The sequence below is a fragment of the Narcine bancroftii genome, chromosome 2 (genome assembly GCF_036971445.1).
Source record: "Narcine bancroftii isolate sNarBan1 chromosome 2, sNarBan1.hap1, whole genome shotgun sequence".
Classification (NCBI taxonomy): domain Eukaryota; kingdom Metazoa; phylum Chordata; class Chondrichthyes; order Torpediniformes; family Narcinidae; genus Narcine; species Narcine bancroftii.
The window spans coordinates 278,872,090-278,892,783 of NC_091470.1; the positions used below are offsets into that span (position 1 = coordinate 278,872,090).

General features: G+C 38.0%; 1 protein-coding gene across 1 annotated transcript in view; it reads left to right on the forward strand.

Annotated features, from left to right (window-relative positions):
• Positions 1 to 2,624: 2,624 nt before the first annotated feature.
• sybu (syntabulin (syntaxin-interacting)) overlaps positions 2,625 to 20,694 on the forward strand; it is a 101,898-nt gene continuing 83,828 nt past the window's right edge. Inside the window, exon 1 of the mRNA XM_069921089.1 lies at positions 2,625 to 2,730. The gene's annotated coding sequence lies outside the window, so the exon portion shown is untranslated. The remainder of the gene's footprint in view (positions 2,731 to 20,694) is intronic.

The following is a 20,694-nucleotide window of genomic DNA, read 5'->3' on the forward strand; positions in this document are numbered from 1 at the left end:
TGTACGATCCAGTAATCATTGGGGGATCAGAGATGGAGAGGGTGAGAAAATTTAAAATCCTGGGAGTCACAATCTTGGATCACTTTCCCTGAACCCAGCATCCCAATGTCTTCGTGAATTAAGTACATCAGCACTTCTACTTACTCAGGAGTTTGCAGAAGTTTGGTATGACAACAAAAACATCGGCAACCCTTTACAGATGTGTAATGGAAAGTGTGCAGATCAGTCTGGTATGGGGGTACCAATACCTCTGAGGAGAAATCCTGCAAAAGATAGTGGACACAGCCCAGTACATGACAGGCAAAACTCTCTCCACCATCAAGAAAATCTACATGGAACACTGCTATCAGAGAGCAGCAGCAATTATCAAGGATCCACACCACCCAGGACCATGATCTGTTCTGGCTGCTGTCATCAGGAAAGAGGTATAGGTGTCACAAGACTCACACCATCAGATACACGAACAGTTGCTACGGCTCCACCATCAGAATCCAAATCAACCAACAATCAGGAACTCATTTAAGGACTCTTACTTGGCATGTTATTTATTATTGATTTTTTTTCTGTATTTACATAGTTTCTTTAAATTTCTCTCTTTTATATACATATATTTTCTTGAATACAGGTTTTTTTGTACTATGGATAATAGGAAAAGGGTTGCATGTGAATTCACGTATGTAGCCTCACAATAATTCTGAAGTACACGTGTTCATGTTAAAATTACAAATAATAAATGAGGCAAACATAGTAGATGGGATGTAATGCACTTCGAAAGAACCAAAGACTTGTTGATCCAAACCAAGGCTTTTATTAACTAAAAGACTGGAGCATATCACAAGTAGGTCGACCAGTCCAGAATGACCTGGTCTGGCTAGGAGCAATCCTTTAAGACCTGCCAGTAGGTGTGGCTACACTCTCAGCCAATCACAGTCATCCTACACTACCATCTGTACATATACACATTGGTGATACAATCTGTACTATCACATGGGGTTAACACAAAAATGCTGGAGAAACTTAGCAAGTCACCCAGCGTTTTTTATGTAGCAAAGATAAAGCTATATAACCAACGTTTTGGGCCTGAAGCCCTTCAAGGTATGAGGAAAACCCAGATGCATAAATATTTTAAAGTGATCAAACAAGACAATAATGTTCTTAAAATAATCGTTATGAATTCTTTGGATATAAATAAATATATATATATATATAAGAAAATTTTCCTCGACTGCATATATTAAATACATGATTTCATAATGTGCATTTTGTTATTTACTTTTAATTGTTCATTCCATTGATTTCATTACTAGTAAATTTCAGAATAAGAACTCAATACATATTTAAACTACGCCAACAGACTCATGAGCCCGCGTCGCCCGGTTACACCTGTGTGTCTTTGCAACGTGTGCAAACCAGAGGACCCAGACAAACCCACACGATAATGGGGAGAACGTCAAGGACTCGAACCCGGGCCGTTGCCATTGTAGTACATTAACTGTGCTGCCCTGGTATCTTAGTTGATTCCAGGTGATGTCTAGAATTTGTATCTATGTGGCTTTCGAGTAGTTTATTACAATCGAAAGGCTTCCCATTTTAATATCTCATCAAGTAATTATAGTTTCATTTTAGATCCTGCAGTTTCCGATTTTCATAATATCCCTTGAGGGAAGGGTGGTTGGGCTTTGGATATTTCTACTGTCTTGCCAACCTTACACCAGGAGCAATCAGGGATCAAGAAATCCTGGGTATGACCACTGATAAATAGTACCGTTGGTTAGGACTTCGGGAGGTGAGCTCTGACTGTGGAAGTGCCGTTTCTTTTAATTTAAGAAAGAAAATCCACATGTATTTTCAACCGGTAGCAAACGCCTTCCGAGAGACAGAAGAGCCAGGTTTCATGGGGCAGCAAATATTGCCTGAGGATTCCTTGATATTTTGGGTTAAGCAATCCTGACAGCCCCTGTCGCAGCATCCCCAGACGTTCGCAGAACCCCCGCAGTTAATCCAGCCTGGCTTTGCTCCCCACAGGACGCTGGAAGCTTGCCGTGACGAAAAAGCGTCCGAGATCTCCTCCCTGCTGCCGGTTGCCATCTGAGACTGGCTGATAACCGCTCATTCCCGAGCTTTACGGTCCCTCCACGCCGTCCTCCCCACGGTCTTCCCGCGCCTTCCGCCTCACTGTCTCATTGCTCCGTCCACTACCCGCATCGCCCATTCCGCTGTGGCTCCCACAGCCTCCGCACCGCCCGCTCCACTGCAATCTCCGCTCCACTGCAATCCCCGCACCGTCCGCTCCACTGCAATCCCTGCTACACTCTCCCGCCCCCGACCCCCGCACCTGGCTCGCCTTCTACCCTTCTTGTCGTTTTGCATATTTTACACAGGCTTTATTTTATTTGAAACTTTACTGGATATTATTTGTCGTGTGGATTCAGTTCCGTTTGGACAGGTCGACGGAATTCTCACAAAGGCAAGTAGTTTATTTATCACCCACCTAGCTCCCTCCCATGCGTGGGTTTACTCTGTCAACATCTGATAACAGTGTGAAAACGGCTACCTTTGTGATGAAAGATATCAGCGTTTGTTTTTATGAGTTTCCCGGGTTTATCTTTTTGGTGTCTCGGGGTTGTGATGTTCACTCACTTATCAGTAAAAGCATAAACTCCTTCAACCGTGTTTGTCTCTTGGAGAAGTGGCGTGAAGATCCTGTCCTTCACCGCCGTCCAGAACAAAGTAAGAATTCGCTCGTACTTAAACGCGATAATAATCTAATTTGCTCATTTATAATATACAGGGAGATATTCATTCTCTAGGTTTGTGGTCTGTCACAGGAATAATAATACTGGATATTTTGAATCTTATTGCATTTTACTAAGTGTCATACATTGTTGCTAAATAACCCAGTTACAGAGTAATACCATTTCAGAGGGCAAATGATCTCCCTGCAAATGTTTTAACCAGCCCCATTGCATTACATGTTATTTGCATGGCAAGTTCATTTGTAGGTTTGATGATTAAAATATTTAAGATCCGATATATTCCAAATTGTTTAAGGATTGCTCTATGTGTAGATAGTATGACTACCTTAATTAATTCTAGATATAGACTGATTCTTTATAATTTTCTGCACCATTACATCTCACACCTCAAAAGATACATAAAAATAAACCAGAATTTTCTGATAGGTGTTTTTGGTGTGGTATAGATGTTGGTACTTTTTTACATTCCACCTGGTTATGCACACAATTAAGACCTTGTTAGATAGAATTGGGGGAAGTGTTGACAAAAATTGTGAGGCTGAACTTCCCGCTAGACCCAGAATTGTTTCTTCTGGGGAATTTGCCAGTTATAAACGTGAACTTATCTAAATAATGAGTCCTGGCAAAATTGAAAATACTTGGATTATTGCCATAGATCTAATTACTTATTGGATGTAAAACATCAAAAAGGGTAATCGATACCATTGCTATGTTCGGTAGAAGGGAGCCATATTTCTGCATTTATGGATGATTTAGTGTGTTGAATGATTGTGTTGAAAGGGTGTTACAATTGTTGCTTTTTCCATGTTTTAGATATTATACAATGTAGACAGAACTCTTCCGACAATGTTCACTTGTTAGACCAAAATATTTTTCACTTTATGGTATGTTCATTCAAATCAATTCAAAGCAACAATTGGAAATCAAGAAGATTGATGGATGACTATTCTAATCCAAATAATTACATTCCAAAGCATGTGCTGTGGATACTGGAAATTGGAAATATAAAAACCAAGTGCATTAAATACTGAACAGGTTAGGCAGAATCGGTAAGGTCAGAAACAGAGGTAATTAACTGATGAATGTGACTGTGACAAACCAGTCAGAGGGGAAATATTGAGGTTTAATCCACCCCAGGTAAATCATGGCCTTGCATAAATCCACAGTAAGTCCAGGATGTGATAATAGATGAATCAGAAATCAGTCAAAATAATTAAACCCTTCAATCCTGTTTGTGTTGCTTTGCAGACTGTGCAGTTTGACATATCTACAGTCAAATTCCACTTTATCACTGGAATCTGTATAAAGTCCAGCAACATTACTCATTCATGCTGGGAAATCCACCTCTTTGATTGTGCAGGTCCAGTGTAGGAATAGGGATTCCAGACTTTAGAGAGACATGTCAAAATAGGTCCACTTAATGATATTTCACTTATTTTAGTATTTTTTATAATCAGTTGTTTTAATTGCCTTGAATATTATTTAAAAAAAATACTAAGTCTTGATATTTTTGACAGAATTATTCAACCCTTCAGTGTGTGCCGGACTATTATTCTATCTAGTCTCATCCATCTGCACCCAGACCAGCCCTCCATACCCCTCCCATCCATGTACTTGTCCAAATTTTTATTAAATGTCAAAATCGAGCTCACATTCACCCCTTTAGCTGGCAGTTTGTTCTCCACTCCCACCACTCTCTGCCTGTAGAAGTCCTTCTAATGTTCCCCCTAAGCACTTCATCTTTCATCTTTAACTCGTCTCCTCTAATTCTTGTCTCAACTCAGTGGAAAAAAACTTGCTTGCATTTATCTTTATCCCTCATAATTTTATATAACTCTATCAAATCTCCCCTCATTCTTTTACCCTTCACTGAATAAAGTCCCAACCCATGGAATCCGGCGCAGACTGTAAGGAGTTTGTACGTTCTTCCTGTGTCTGCATGGGTTTCCTCCAGGTGCTCTGGTTTCCTCCCACCCTTCAAAATGTATGGGTGTTGTAGGTTAATTGGGAATAGTTGGGTAGCACAGCCTCGTGGATCAGAAGCGCCTGTTACTGTGATCTATTGTGTAAATTTAAATTTTAAAAATTAGAGTTAAATGAAGTTTTAAGATGTGGGGGGAAAATGGGCAGTGATTGGAAGGAGGAGGAAAGAACAAAATAGAGAATCTGTGGATGACCACAGAGATGAAATGCCAAGGGAATGACGATGTAAGGCAAAGAGGAATTATGAGGTGGGACATGTGAAGTTGAATCTGGGAGAAGCATAAATGGGAACGGCAGAATGATTGTCTGAAATTGTGTTTAGTTTGACAACAGGAAAAATCTGTTCCATGGCAAAAAAAGAAGCTGGAATTTTGGGCTTGGCAGAGCAGCCTAGTTTTGAGTTAAGCAAGAGAGTCTGCAGATTCTGGGGTCGAGTGCAATACAGAAACACACTGGAAAAACTTAGCAGGTCACACAGCATCCATATGAAGTAAAGGGTGACCAAAGTTTTGAGCCTGGGCCCTTCATCTTTCAGGCAACTGCCTGATTTTGCTTATATTTGATGAAGGGCCCATTCACAAAATGATTCTTACCCTTTACTTCATTTGGATACTGCATGACCTGCTAAGTTTCTCGAGCATGCTTGTATATTTCAGTCCTGATTGTGAATCTTGGGAAGGAACTAGAAGTGGGAGTCAATGGAATAGCAATTTGGTACAGTAAGAGCTCTACTAAAGGTTCAGACATTTGATGTATGTGCTTGCCTAGGAGCCAACAGGGTGAACCTGTGGGATTATGACTGAATGCTTCTGAGTCAGAATCCTGCTTATATGTGAGGGAAGATTTCCAAAAGCAAAGCTGTCTGGGAAAGGATAGTTATTAGCTGATGGTGTCATGGTTCAAGCAACTTTAAGTCGGAAAGTTCATGTTCAAACAATATCAGAGCTCTCTTGTCAGCAGGCTCTATTGTTTGGGTTGGACATCAATGAACAGAATGCAAAAATGTTGGCAGCTTAAAAATTGCATCAAGTTCTTGTAAATCATTAAATGTGATCAGTGCAGTGGAGGAAATGTGAATTATTTCTTCCTTGAATTAACCCATTTAATATAAATGTTAATTTATATGAAAATGTTTGCTTTGAATTTTTATCATCAATGTGGTGGAGTGGCCACTAAGTACTGTTCTGGCACCTGCTGCCAGCATCAGGCATGTCTAATTCATGTACAGCATGGATTTTCAAAGTAAAACTGCCTCCAAACAAAGCTAGCAGTAGTGCCATAATCTCAACCCCAAAGAGACTCAGTGCAGTGTCAGATTTTCCATTTCTCATTCCTTCCATTCTGTGGACTCTTGGAGTGAGTTTGCCTGTTTTATATAGAACTATGCTATTTTCATGCCAGGGTCTTTGCAGACTGGCTAATTCAGAATGCCTGGGTGAATATTACAACAGACAGGGGAACTTTTGTATCATAATTCTTGTTTGGATTTGGATTCATATTCCAGAGTATAAATGCCTATTTGCTGGTTGTACAAAAAGAAAATATATGTGGATTATGGACTTGCTTTCATGAAAATATTTAAAGGTTTACTTTATATTCAAACATAGTTGAACGTGAACACTTACCACGCGCAGTGAGATTGCTGAATGATTGATAAAACAACTCTCCGTGACTGTACTAATTATTAATAATATACACGGTTTGATGAGAAGAATAGGATAATGCTGAAGAAAGCTTCGTGTCCCATGATGAACAGACCCCCTACAGAACAGGCCTCAATGACTCTTGCCCTGTGGCACTGACTTCCACTATTATGAAATGCTTCGAGTGTCTGGTGATGGAACAGATCAAAGTGCACATCTCAGAGATAATGGACACATTTGAATTCACAAAAGAAGAAACCATTCCACTGACGATTCTATAGTCTTGTCCTTTCACTCCTTCCTGACCCACATGGAGAATGATGCTTCATGCGTCAGGCTGCTGTTCATTGACTTCAGCTTGGTGTTTAATTCAATCATACCCCAGAGGCTGGTGGAGAAGCTGTACTCAGCACCCCTCTCTGAAACTTGATTCTGGACTTCCTAATGGATAGACCACAGTCTGTCTGGGTTGGGAGCAGAACGTTGAGCACCATCACATTGAGCACTGGAGCACTGGTGCTCAGCCTGCTCCTGTTCATGCTACTGACCTAAATCTGCATCACTTGATCCAGGTCCAACAATGTCATCAAGTTTGCGATGACACAACCGTAATTGGCCCCATCAGCAACAATGATGTCGCTCTTCAGAGCAGAGGTGAAAAATCTCATGAAATGGTACGAGAATAACAACCTGAGTTTCTACATGGACAAGATGAAGGAGATGATCATGGACTGCAGGAGGACCAGGAATGACCACCCTCCACTACACATCCATCGCTCTGTACTGAAGAGAGCAGAGATCACCAAGTTCCTTGGAGTCCACTTAACTAGTGACCTATCATAGACACAAAACACTGCCTCACTTGTCAGTAAGGTGCACTGCGAATGCATTTCCTGAGAAGAATGAAGTGGACAAGGCTACCAGCCACTATCATGTCAACCTTCTACAGGAACTCTATTGAAATCTTCTGGGCCGGCTGCATCACAGTGTGGTACAATTGGCTGCAGAAAATTGGATTGGAGGCCAATCCACAGGACCATAAGAGTGGAAGAGTGGATCACTGGAATCTCCCACCACACCCTCCCTCCCTCCTCCCCCCCCCCCCCCCATTAATGTGATCTACCAGGATTGTTGTCTGAAGAGAGCACAAAAAAAATCATTGATCTTTTAGTTGCTCCCATCAGGAAAGAGATACAAGAGTATTAGAGCTAGGATCACCAGGCTAAGGAACAGCTTTTTCCACATCCAGTGAGAATGCTGAAAGACCAACCACCTGAGACTCTCATATTTGCAAAAAAATTTATTTATTTTTATTCTGTATATGAATACTTGTTCTGCATATGTATTGCTTGTCTGTATATGTGTTATCTCAACCTGTGTGTCTGCATGTTTTTCACCGTGGACAGGAGAACCCTGTTCATTGCTTTGTACTTGTGTAATCAGGTGATAATAAATTTGATTTGACTAGATTTTGATATATGTACTGTGTATATGTTTCATTTGTCTGTTTGCGTGTATTGTCTGTACATGTATTTTGCACTGTTCTGCACCGTGGACCAGAGAACCGTTGTTTTGTCAGGTTGTACTGGTACAAATGGACGACAAACAAACTTGATGAAGGATGAAGTTGGGTTTTCCAATACCAAAGAGTTTACTGGGAAGAAATGATGCTATAGTATATCATTAAAAGCTTACCTGCACTTCATGTGGATAAATGTAATATTTTTGGTCTGTTTTACAGCATATCACTGACTGCTAAATTGGTGATAACATCATTTGGTTTCCATGCTAAATCACAATATTGCCATGTAATACCTTTGGAAACAGATGTCTTTGGTGGTATCAACACAGCAAAATGATATCTGCAATTTTGAATGATTGTGAAGGGTCAGGAGATTCAAGTGTTACAATTGACTAATACAGAAGATGCTCACAACCTCTTATTTCAGATCATATTGCAGTGTTAAGTCATTATAAATCTTCAGTGGAAGAGCTTGACAATACTGGTAGAAGTTTTGAGAAATTTTAGTATTTATTATTGACTGTCAGGTTAAGGTCATTTAAATTTTTTTTAACATTTCCTTTCTTCTGAACAATATACATGGACAATAGGGTATAAACATAAACAGAATATTTTTTTTGGTTTTATTTCTCTGCATTATGCCAAATATCAATGTCCCTGGCATTTCAGGGCTGCTTGAGGAGAGGAGTCGAAAGCTCTCAGACACAAAATGAAAATATTTAAAGGGTCTTTAGAGGCCACAGGGAACCAATCTTCGTAAGTATTAAAAAACTGAGAAGAAATTGAAATTATTTTTCTTTTAGATAAGTGTATTTGTTGGTTTAATTATAATTATCCTGTACAATATTATCCCTTTTTTTAGATCTTATTAAGTTATATTGTGATTTGTTGTATTAGTAATTAATTGATATATATGTATAATTACCTTAATAGATCATCACAATTAATATTAAGGGACGGAATGTACACATTATTATTTTGTCTTGCTTTTTAATATTTTGTATATGGATGGTTATGTTAAACAATTAAAATATTTTAAAAAGAAAAGAAAGACATTATTTTGCTCCTTGATTTTCAGGACTCCCCACTGCTGCAATTATGCTGCAGTTCTGCCTACCTTCCTGCTAAGGGAAGTGTTATGGGCCCAGAGGACCCCAAAATCCAGTAGCAAAAGAAATTAACCAAGACAAATGGTAACTTAAACAAAAGTTGCTTTTAAGTATCTTTAAACATAAAACAGGATCAAACTTTAACTTATTACTATTTAACTTAACTCTCTTCTAATTCTAAGTGCATGTGTATGTAATGTATGTATAAGTTCAGAAAAGTTCTTTAATTCACAGTCCAATCTCACTTCTCACTCATCCAAGTTCACTGGTTGCAGGCAATTCTTATACTGTGCACAGAATTTAACATTTATGAAGTTCACCAGACTTTGGTGCTTGAAAGGTAAACGATTACTGCTCAGGAAGGTTCTTATTGCTTTTTAGAGAAAGATTTGCTGCTCGTTGGACACCCAAAACTGATTCCTTCCAATCAGCCGCTTCAGTGTCTTGCTGAAGAAACTTTCCCCATCAGGGTTTTCCAGATGATAACCTCTTTCTTTCAGGTCACCACAGAGTTCCTTTTCTGTTTCCCTTATTTCAAGTAAAACATTATACCGCCAGTCATCTCCTCTTGTATGGACCACAAGAGTTTTGAAGAGGCTGAACTAAGAACTTGTAACCCATCTTCAAAATGGGGTTTTTCCACAAGCTTGCCAGTTTGTCCTGTTCCAGTCCCAGCTGCTGCTACTGAACTGTAGAACTGAATTCACTCTCTCTCTCTCTCTCTCTTTCTCTTTCTCTCTCTCAGTCTCTCTCTCAGAGAAAACCACATGACCCTCTTAGAACAGCAAACTGCACTCAGATTGTGGCACCAGACCCGATCTTCTAAGTTCATTCATCTGTTGCTTTCCAAAACAATAATCCATTACTCCACAGCATGTCCAAATAACACCTACTTGTGAAGTCCTTATAGGCATCCTTCAAAGTTTGTGCAAAGGCACTTGGTGCCTGGACTGTCTGACTTGAACAGAGCTCTGGCATTTTAAATGAGATCTGTTTTTAAGTGTTTTTATCTGTGTGTGACTGAACTAAAAACCCTGCACAATTTATCTCCTTTAAAACATATCTATATACAATATAAAATATAACATAATCTATCATTGCAGTCTTTCCAATTTGCAATGTAATTTATTTGCAGCTATGCCCCAGTGTCTTCCAGTCTCAACAATCTAAGAAAATTATCAAGACAGTTATCATTTATACTTTTAATGAATTAAAAATAAATTAACAATATTTAAATATTAAGAGGGTTGGTGCATTGTAAATAGGTTGTTTTTTTTTTACTGCTTTTTTTTGTAATAAGGACCCTCAGGTATTTTACAGAATAATTTAAACAAATGAAGAGTTAAGAGATTAAACAGAAGTGGGTGTGGAGATATTTTCAAAGGTGACTTTGAAAAACATGGTGAAGATTTATGAAATGGGCATGATTGAAGGAGGGGCTTTCAGTGACTAAACCCTGTGACAAAAACATAGAAAGTAGATGAAGTTGGCCAATTGTGATAGAATGAAAGCCAGAACTGAATAACCAATCAGAATAGGCTACGAAATATGATGAGAAGATTTATATAGATAAGATGGCATGAGTCAAGAAGGAATTTATAAACAAATACAATTAATTGAAATTTGTGCATTGGTTTTGTATGAGTTAAGTTCTGTTGTTTCAGAAACTGTAAACTAAATGGAAGTCTTTGAGGTTAGGGTATGCAGCCAGAACATGACTGTGCTTTAATTGGTATTGGAGAATGTCACTTGATGTGTTCAATCTGGAAATAATGAAAGAATGCATTGAGTTTTACTAAATGTGGTATTGATATAAAATTGGAAACAAAGAGTATTGTTGGTATTGAACCAGACAGGAAAATATGCAGCTCAGTTAAGAATTAAATCAAGCAGACAAATGAATAACCAGGAAAAAAAAATAGGCCCCCTTAAAGAGCCACACGGTCATCTATGTTTGGAGCCACAAGAGATGGGTGAGGTTGATAACAAAACTATCTCTTTTGTATTTACCATAAAGAAACACATGGAAGCTTGGGAACTCTGGGAAGTAAACAGTGATGGCTTAAAGAGAGTCCATGTTATAGAAAAGGAGATGTAGAGGTTTTAAATACATTAAGGTAGATAAATCCCTAGAGCCTGATCAAGCATAACCCAGGGAGTTATGGGCATCCAGGGAAGAAATTGCAGAGCCCTAACAGAGATATCTTCATCATTGTTAAGCACATGAGGGACTGGAAGACTGGACGATGTGCCTTTATTTTAAAATAACTAAGAATTCTGAGAGAAAGGATTGACATTCATTCGGAAAGGCAAAGATGAATTAGGGATAGTCAGTTAGTATGGCCTTGTGCATGGGAAATAATGCTGTAGATGACACTTTCCAAGTTCTCATATTTCCCAATTTCAAAACATGTCATCTTCACAGAAACTAAAGCGACGATATTCCGAATTACTATCTTATCACACCAATAAACCAAACTTGGTATTTTCAGATGTAAGTAGCTTTAATTCATTGATATAAACGTTTTGCTTAACTTCGCATTGCGATTTTCATAACTTGAGTAAATAAAGCATACTGTATAATGGTAACGATATAAAACAATAATAAGAGATGATAAGAGACAAAATAAGATGGAGATGACGAACTCAAAGAAAAGTATTTCGATGCTTACATCTCCTCCATGGTTCTTCAAAGAATGAAAGCAAGCTCCCTGTATGCCAGGATATTATGACAAATGATGTCATATTATCTATAGTAACATTACAAACAACAATTTTCCTTAAAGGGATAGTCATAAAATTAACTACAAATCAAAAACACAAGGTTTTAACCTTTACAAATGCCTCATAAATTTGAGTGAGTTTTTTTGAAGAGGTAACCCAGAAGATTGATGAGGGAAGGCATACATAGACTTAAGCAAGACCTTGACAAGTTCCCAAATGATATACTGGTCTAGAAGGTCAGATCATATGGGATCCGTGGGACCTGGCCAGTTTAATATTGGATTAGCTTGAAGGTAGAAGTAATAGGGTGGTAGTGGAGGATTGTAACTGCTCCAATGACAGAAGGATCGGCACTGGGTCCATTGTTGTTTGTTATCAATATTAACAATTTGATCACTATTACACCAAGGTAAGGAAGACCTACTGTTCTTTCCTGAGACCTCATTTTGGCAAGTATGATCATCTGGCTGTGCTCCTTCTGCCTTCATTCAGACAGCCTAAAAGCAGGTTCTGGAGATCAAGACTGGTTACAGGACTTCCTCGAGTCAGCTGATTGGATGGTGTTCAAGGACTCAACTGAGGATCTGAATGATTACACCAGGGCTGTCATAGACTTTATCAAAACAGCTGTGGATGAGTGTGTCCCCAACAAATTGTTCAGGGTTTTCCTCAACCAGAGGCCCTGGATGAACAATGAAATCCAGAACCTGCTAGGAGCCAGATCACAGGCACTTACATCCAGATATCCAGATCAGTACAGAACAGGTGTGACCTACAGAAGCCATCTCCCAGGTGAAGTGGCATTTCCAAATGAAAATGAATACCACGAGGGATATCTGACAGCTGTAGGAGGGCCTAAATGACATAATCTGCTACAAAACAAAATCCAGTGCAGTAAGAGAATGCAAAGCTTCACTCCCAGACAAACTCAATGCTTGATTTGACCACAAGAACAAGAAAGAACCATCACTGCACATCCCCTGATGATCCTCTTCTGTCTGTATCCAAGGATGACGTGAGGGCTGCCTTCAGGAGAGTAAGTCCAAGGAAAGCATCCAGTCTGGATGGAGTTCTCGGCTAAGTATTAAGAACCTGTGCCGACCAATTTACCAACATATTCATGGATACCTTCAACATCTCATTCCAGCAGGGTGTGGTACCCACTTGTGTTAAACAGGCATCAATTGTACTGGTGCCCAGGAAGAGTATGTAACCTGCCTAAATGATTATCAGCCAGTGGCACACACATCAAGTGATTAAATGTTTTAAAAGGCTGGTTTTGAAGCTATTCAGCATCTCTCCTGTCTGAGCAGCAACATGGAACCATTCGAATTTGCCTTTCATAGCAACAGTTCTATGGTGGTTGCCTTCTCACTAGCTGCAGACAAAGCTCTGGGACATCTGAACAGGATGCTCTTTATTGATGATAGTTTGGCATTTAACACCATCATCCCCTCAAAAATGATCAGTAAACTCCAAGACCTAGGACTCAACACCGCACGGTGTAATTGACCACAATTAGTGAGGATTGGTAAGAACATCTCCATCACAACCTCCATCAGTACTGGAGCACCACAGGGCTGTGTTCTTAGTACCCTGCTCTACTCACTTTATACCTATGACGGTGTGCCTTAGTAAGACAACATTCGCTGATGATACCACTGTAGTGGATTGTGTAGAAATGGTGATGAGTCAGCATACAGGAGAGATTTAAAACTTAGCCAAATGGTGCACCAACAACAACCTCACATTCAGTCACCAAAACCAAGGAGATGATTGCTGACTTCAGGAAGAGAAAATTAGAGATGTAGTCTTTGGAGGATCAGTGATGGAGAAGATGAGGAAGTTTAAGTTCTTGGTTTTCCCTATCTTAAAGGATTTTTCCTGAACCTAACACACTAATGGTATCGTGAAGAAAGGACATCAGGGCCTCTACTTCCTCAGGAGTTTGCGGAGGTTTGGTATGATGCCAGAAATCCCGACAAATATCTACAAATGTGTGATGGAAAGTGTGTTGACCGGCTGCATCACGCTCTGGTATGGGGGACGCCAATAACCCAGAGCACAAAGCCATCCAAAAGGTAGTGGACATAGGTCAAGACATCATGGGAAATCACAGTTTCTGTCAAATATATTAGAACATCATCTCCAAATTGACTAATTTTATGTTATTCTTAACCAATCCTAAATTCCTTAATTTCCAAATTGCTTTTAGTTGCCTCTATAGCTAATATAAACAAAGCTGGAGATAAGGGACATCCTTGTCTACTTGATCTCATCAGGGGTTGGGGGTTTAGGGAGGGAGGGTATGGGAGGGAAGAGGAGGGGTTATAACCATTATGTAATGATTGAAACTCTCTTAAATTTAAATTCTTATTGTTTTATATAATTGTTTATTAATTACATGTATGGAAACATTTTTCAATAAAATATTTTTCAAATAGTTAGAGGTCCATGTGCAGAAACTAGCAAAGATACCCAATATTTCATTCAGTACTTTTAAAGAATTTGCATAGGATCAGTCAAATTCGCGAAATCTGGAAATATAGTTATACATATTGTGCTTGCTTATACATGGGCACCATCATGCCTTCACACACGAACATGAATGGCACACAAAACTGCCACGCGAATGACAGTTTGTGCCTCCCCCCCACCATGGTTACCCTAATGCTCCCAGATTAGATTTGTTTTGATGCTGACTCTGTGTGAAGCACTTCTATCATTTTCTCTTTTCCTATTCTTCTGATCCTGCTGCTTCATCCTTTTCTTCCATGTATAAATCAACTTTCCAAAGTTGTATGGTAAAATATGTTATAAACTAACAACACTTTTAATTATTTTTGGGACTAAAGGGACTTTGTTAGCACTAACACAGGCACAGCAATGGAAAGTTCACCAGACAATGGTAAATTCAAAATAATAGTTTTTTTAAAATTATCAATAACATAACATTTCTTATTTATCTCTAAACTTACTTAACTTTAAATTTAACCCCCACTATCCACAAATGTAAATGTATGTATGTGTGTGTATAATTAAAGTCCCATTCTGAAAAGTCAATCTTTAAAAGTTCAGCATCATTTTACTCTTGCGTGAAGGTCTTAAATTCTCAGTTCAGAAATAATTACAAACACTTTTAAACATTATATCTTCAGGCCTCTTTACTCACAAAGTGGTTTTTTATTCCCATGATGAATTCACAAACCCAGACAAGGGTTAAACGAAGTGGCCACACAAAAATAGACCCAGTAGAAATCTGTCCTCTTTTACAAAGAGACAGCAAAATGGTCTTACTTATTTCAAAAGCCACTAATTCTGTGTTCCCCCTTTCCCAGAGTAACACAAATGCATCAGCACCAATTCTGGTTACCGTAACTCAACCCTGTCTTTCACAAGGTTTCAACCCCTATGTCAAGGATTTTGATTTCTGTACTCTCCAAACTGAACCGATTCCTTTGTCTCTCATTTCGATAATATATTTCTCCAATTCATGTGACAGTTACTGGAATTTTAAACAGTTTCCAATCTCAGTTTCTCATAAACCATATGATCTTCATACTTCTGTAGATGACATGACTCCAAAAGATTACCTCACTTCTGTTTCAAAGGCTTAAGTAAATCACTCATATGGCTCTGAGTTTCATTTCTCTTGTTCAAGAGACCTTGTGGTTTAGTTTAGAAACAGATGGCTTCCTCAGCAGTTCTTATTGAGTAATCAAGACCCACTTCTAATCCATTAGTTCTGTCCTTCCCAGACATGTCGACTCCGAGAATTAACTCTTTTGTCTGAAAACAATGGTTCTCTATAAATGTGCTGTGTCCTGTGTATGAACCTATATCAACCCACAAATAATTTACTAAGAATACAGATACAATATTATAATTTACTTTACTAAGACCTTTTTATATATGTGAAATATCATTCAACATTAAATTAAAGATTAACATAAATCCATTACAAGTGTCATATCATAAATATATTTGCAATATTCTAGCCCATCGGCCAAAGTAATAACTGTTTTTCAAACAGGAGGTAACTGTTATTCTTCAATAAATTTAATTAGAATCGGTGCTTTGTTAATGTATTAATGATCAAAACTTGGATAAACAAATGGTAAATCTAATGTTTAGGATGACATGAAAATCCGAAATGTCACAAACATCAAGCAGTGTGATGAAATAAGGTAAATATGTTTATGCAATTTAGAGTATTGTGTAGTGATACATAGTGATCAGAAGAAAAGACAAGTGAGCCAATGGTAGAGTGCTTTTTTAGGTGATGCAGGAATAGAGGAGCCTGGAAGATTATATGCAAATCAATCTTTGAAATGGCCTGAACAAGTAGAGATTGTTGTTACAAAAACATGTGTGGCCCTTGACTTCATTCATAGAAGTCAGTAGGCAAAGGCTTAAAAAAATCTTTAAATAAACAGAGGTCAATGTCAAAGAAACTGTTTAATACAAAAAAAATACTTATGATCCTCAATATATTGACTGGAAGCCTGGTGGAAACCAAATTAATAATAACTTCACACAAGCTATTCAATAATTCAAGGAGAAATATCTCAGGATTATTAGCAATGGACAGGACAATCATTTGTTTCAAAGATCTAAACAAATAAGAAGGACTGAAAGAGTTCCTCTGCTTTATTAATCTGTGACTTCATCAAAGTATTAAAATACGCACGCTGATTTCTACTTTCCATGCACTGACTTCTTCAGAGCAATGTAGGCATGTAAGTTTTGAAAGTTGAAGTCCAGGAATTGGGTGCAGCAGAGATTTTGCTGATATATAAAACAGGCTATGTTAATATTTACTTATCACTTGATGAAAGTTGAAACTACATCAACCATTTTGGAGCAAAAAAATTGCAAAATTTCCATAGATTTGTTTTATGCATCTTCTTTCTTTGGCTTGGCTTCGCGGACGAAGATTTATGGAGGGGGTAAAAGTCCACGTCAGCTGCAGGCTCGTTTGTGGCTGACAAGTCCGATGCGGGACAGGGAGACACGGTTGCAGCGGCTGCAGGGGAAAATTGGTTGGTTGGGGTTGAATGTTGGGTTTTTCCTCCTTTGCCTTTTGTCAGTGAGGTGGGCTCTGCGGTCTTCTTCAAAGGAGGTTGCTGCCCGCCAAACTGTGAGGCGCCAAGATGCACGGTTTGAGGCGATATCAGCCCACTGGCGGTGGTCAATGTGGCAGGCTCCAAGAGATTTCTTTAGGCAGTCCTTGTACCTTTTCTTTGGTGCACCTCTGTCACGGTGGCCAGTGGAGAGCTCGCCATATAACACGATCTTGGGAAGGCGATGGTCCTCCATTCTGGAGATGTGACCCATCCAGCGCAGCTGGATCTTCAGCAGCGTGGACTCGATGCTGTCGACCTCTGCCATCTCGAGTACTTCGACGTTAGGGATGAAAGCGCTCCAATGGATGTTGAGGATGGAGCGGAGACAACGCTGGTGGAAGCGTTCTAGGAGCCGTAGGTGATGCCGGTAGAGGACCCATGATTCGGAGCCGAACAGGAGTGTGGGTATGACAACGGCTCTGTATACGCTTATCTTTGTGAGGTTTTTCAGTTGGTTGTTTTTCCAGACTCTTCTGTGTAGTCTTCCAAAGGCACTATTTGCCTTGGCGAGTCTGTTGTCTATCTCATTGTCGATCCTTGCATCTGATGAAATGGTGCAGCCGAGATAGGTAAACTGGTTGACCGTTTTGAGTTTTGTGTGCCCGATGGAGATGTGGGGGGGCTGGTAGTCATGGTGGGGAGCTGGCTGATGGAGGACCTCAGTTTTCTTCAGGCTGACTTCCAGGCCAAACATTTTGGCAGTTTCCTCAAAGCAGGACGTCAAGCGCTGAAGAGCTGGCTCTGAATGGGCAACTAAAGCGGCATCATCTGCAAAGAGTAGTTCACGGACAAGTTTCTCTTGTGTCTTGGTGTGAGCTTGCAGGCGCCTCAGATTGAAGAGACTGCCATCCGTGCGGTACCGGATGTAAACAGCGCCTTCATTGTTGGGGTCTTTCATATATAAGTGGCCAAATAAAACACAATGAACACTTTGATAATCCTAAAAGGTTTGCAAATTAATTTTCTGTCAGCAAGAGTATAATCATTTTGCTATTAACTATGGTAACTATCTGTTTGGACTCGGGGATGAAAAAATTAACATACCAAATTTATGGAACCATCTATTGAATTACTTTTATTTATGCTGATTTAAGTAATAAATAGACATACCAAACAATATAATAAATGAACTGATTAATGCTTACATAACTTGGCTTTTGGTTAATAGTTGTGCAAAGTATTCAATGTGTTAGCATGTATCCCACAAATGAGTTACAAAGTATATTCACTTTGTCATTAAGCTCCAGCTGGGTGCAGCGTTGGATGCTGTGTTGTCTGATAGCAGTCAAAGAGCCAGTACAATGTAGCTGTTATTCCTCCAGACATTATGGAAAATGGAAAAGATATAGATTCCAATGCTGAGTAAAGCAGGATTCCCTTCCTTGCTTCTGAACAAAATTAACAAAAGCAACTATTTGAAATAATTGTTTCAGTGTTTTATTTAGTTCTTCTGTGATATGTCTTGACATTTATAACTCCATTTTAAATGGATAATCTAATTGTATTAACTAGTTAACAATAGTCAATCCTTATAATTTCTGACTGTAGGATATATAATATAAGCTTGTGTTTTCTTTGAGTAACATAATTATTATTCAATTAGATTAATTGGATGAACCATAACAGATGATATAGCTTTGCATGGTAGAACAACAATCACTTATATGAGTGCGGCAGAACCAGTGTAATGTATTTTTTTTTACACACCGAGTGCCCAAGGGATAATGAGGAGTTTTGACAGTTTGCCTATGGAGGCTCAAGCCATTTTCATACTGGGTAACCAGTAAATTGGCCATTCACTGAACTGGTTAAAGAATCCATTTTTGCCATTTACCACTGTTAACTGGTTCTCTGCATCCTTTCACACTCATCACAAGGCATCCCCCAGGGATAGGGGAGTCTATCCTTCACCAGTGATGTCTGAGTGACACATCGAGTGATGGTGGATTTACCCTAAATCCTGATATTTTTAAAAAAAAACTTTATTTAAAAGATAAGTAAAAAGTATAACATACAATCTAAATATTCAAACAAAGTAATTTTACAAAGATTTATTTATAAAGAAAAACAAAACACAACAAACATATTTTTTTTTTAAAAAACAAATAAAAAAAGAGAAAAATAATTTTAAAAAGAGGGAAAAACCTTCCCCCCCCCCCACCCACTCCTTCATTTATCTCCCTTAAGCGGAGCCAAAAATATAAATCATATATATAAATGTTAATAACAGTTCAAAATACATCTAATTGCATATATTTCAAATACGGAGACCACTTTTCAACAAAAAAGAATAATTGTCATGTAAATTATAAGTAATGTTTTCCATAATGATACAAGCTTTCAATTCATTATGCCAGCATATTATATTAATTTCTACATCATCTTTCCAAGTAATAGCAACACATTTATGAGCTACCAACAACACCAAACGTACAAAAGCAATTTGAACTTTATCCAAACCCATTCCCCTTAATGAATACAAATCTCCCAACAAAAAAAAATAGTTGGATCTAAAGTAGTTAAAAATTATACAATTTTTTCAAAACTATTTTAATTTCTTGCCAAAATGGTTGGACTTTCACACAGATCCAAACAGCATGTAAAAAAGTACCAATACATAAACCACATCTAAAGGAAGAATCTGAATTACTAAACCCATATTTTTTTTAACTTTTCCAGGGTCAAATACAATTGTTGTAAAAAATTATAATTGACCACACCATATCTTACATTAGTCAATTTAATTACATTGTCCTGCCACATGTTCGCCCAATCATCTTCAAGGAAAAGTAAACATTAAATCAGTCTCCCATTTAAGTTTAGATTTTTCCCAATCTGATTTATCCATATTGTCCTGTAATAAATTATACATAACTGAAACATAACCCTTCTTTGGTATAGTAGAAGTCAAAGATTCAAATTTCGAAAAAATAGGTAAATACATCTCTCTACCTTTTACCAAAACCCTAAGCTGATAATACACAAATAAAGAATTTAAAGGTATTTCAAATTGTTCTCCCAAATGGATAAAAGAAATAAATTGTCCCTCTACAAAACAGTCCTGTATTGTCTTTATACCTTTAGAATTCCAAATCTTTAAATAACTATTAAACATTGAAAAAGGAATAAGCCAATTATTATATTTTGGAGTTAAAATTGGTAATTTATCTTTCAACCCTAAAATTTTATTTTTTTAAAATCCAAATCTTTAATAAATGTTTCAGTATTGGCATATCATATTCCTGTAATAAAATCAAATTCCAATAGAATATAAATTCATGTATCTCCATTTTAGGTAGACATGATATCTCCACCTTAGCCCAATTAGGAGGTTGATCCAAATCCATCAATTTACTAATAAACTTCAACTGAGCTGCCTCATAATAATTTTGAAAATGTTGTAGTTGTAAGCCATCCAATGCATATTTCCAAGTAAGTTTGTGCAATGCTACTTGAGCTAATTTACCTTTACACAAAGACTCTCAAACTGCTTTATTCAAATCCTGAAAAAAACTCTTTGAAAGCAAACAAGGTATTGATTGAAAAAAATATTGAATTTGAGGAAAGATATTCATCTTAATACAATTAACATGTCCAATTAGAGTTAATGGATGATCTTTCCATTTAATTAAGTCTGCTTTAATCCACCTCAATATAGGTACATAATTTAATTGATATAACAATTGATAGTCATTGTCCACAAAGACACCTAAGTATTTGATTTTATTTGTCCATCTTAATTTTGTAATATTTTTAAATTCAGAATAATCTTCTACTCCAATTGGCAAAAGTTAACTTTTATCCCAGTTATATCCCGACAATTCTCTAAAT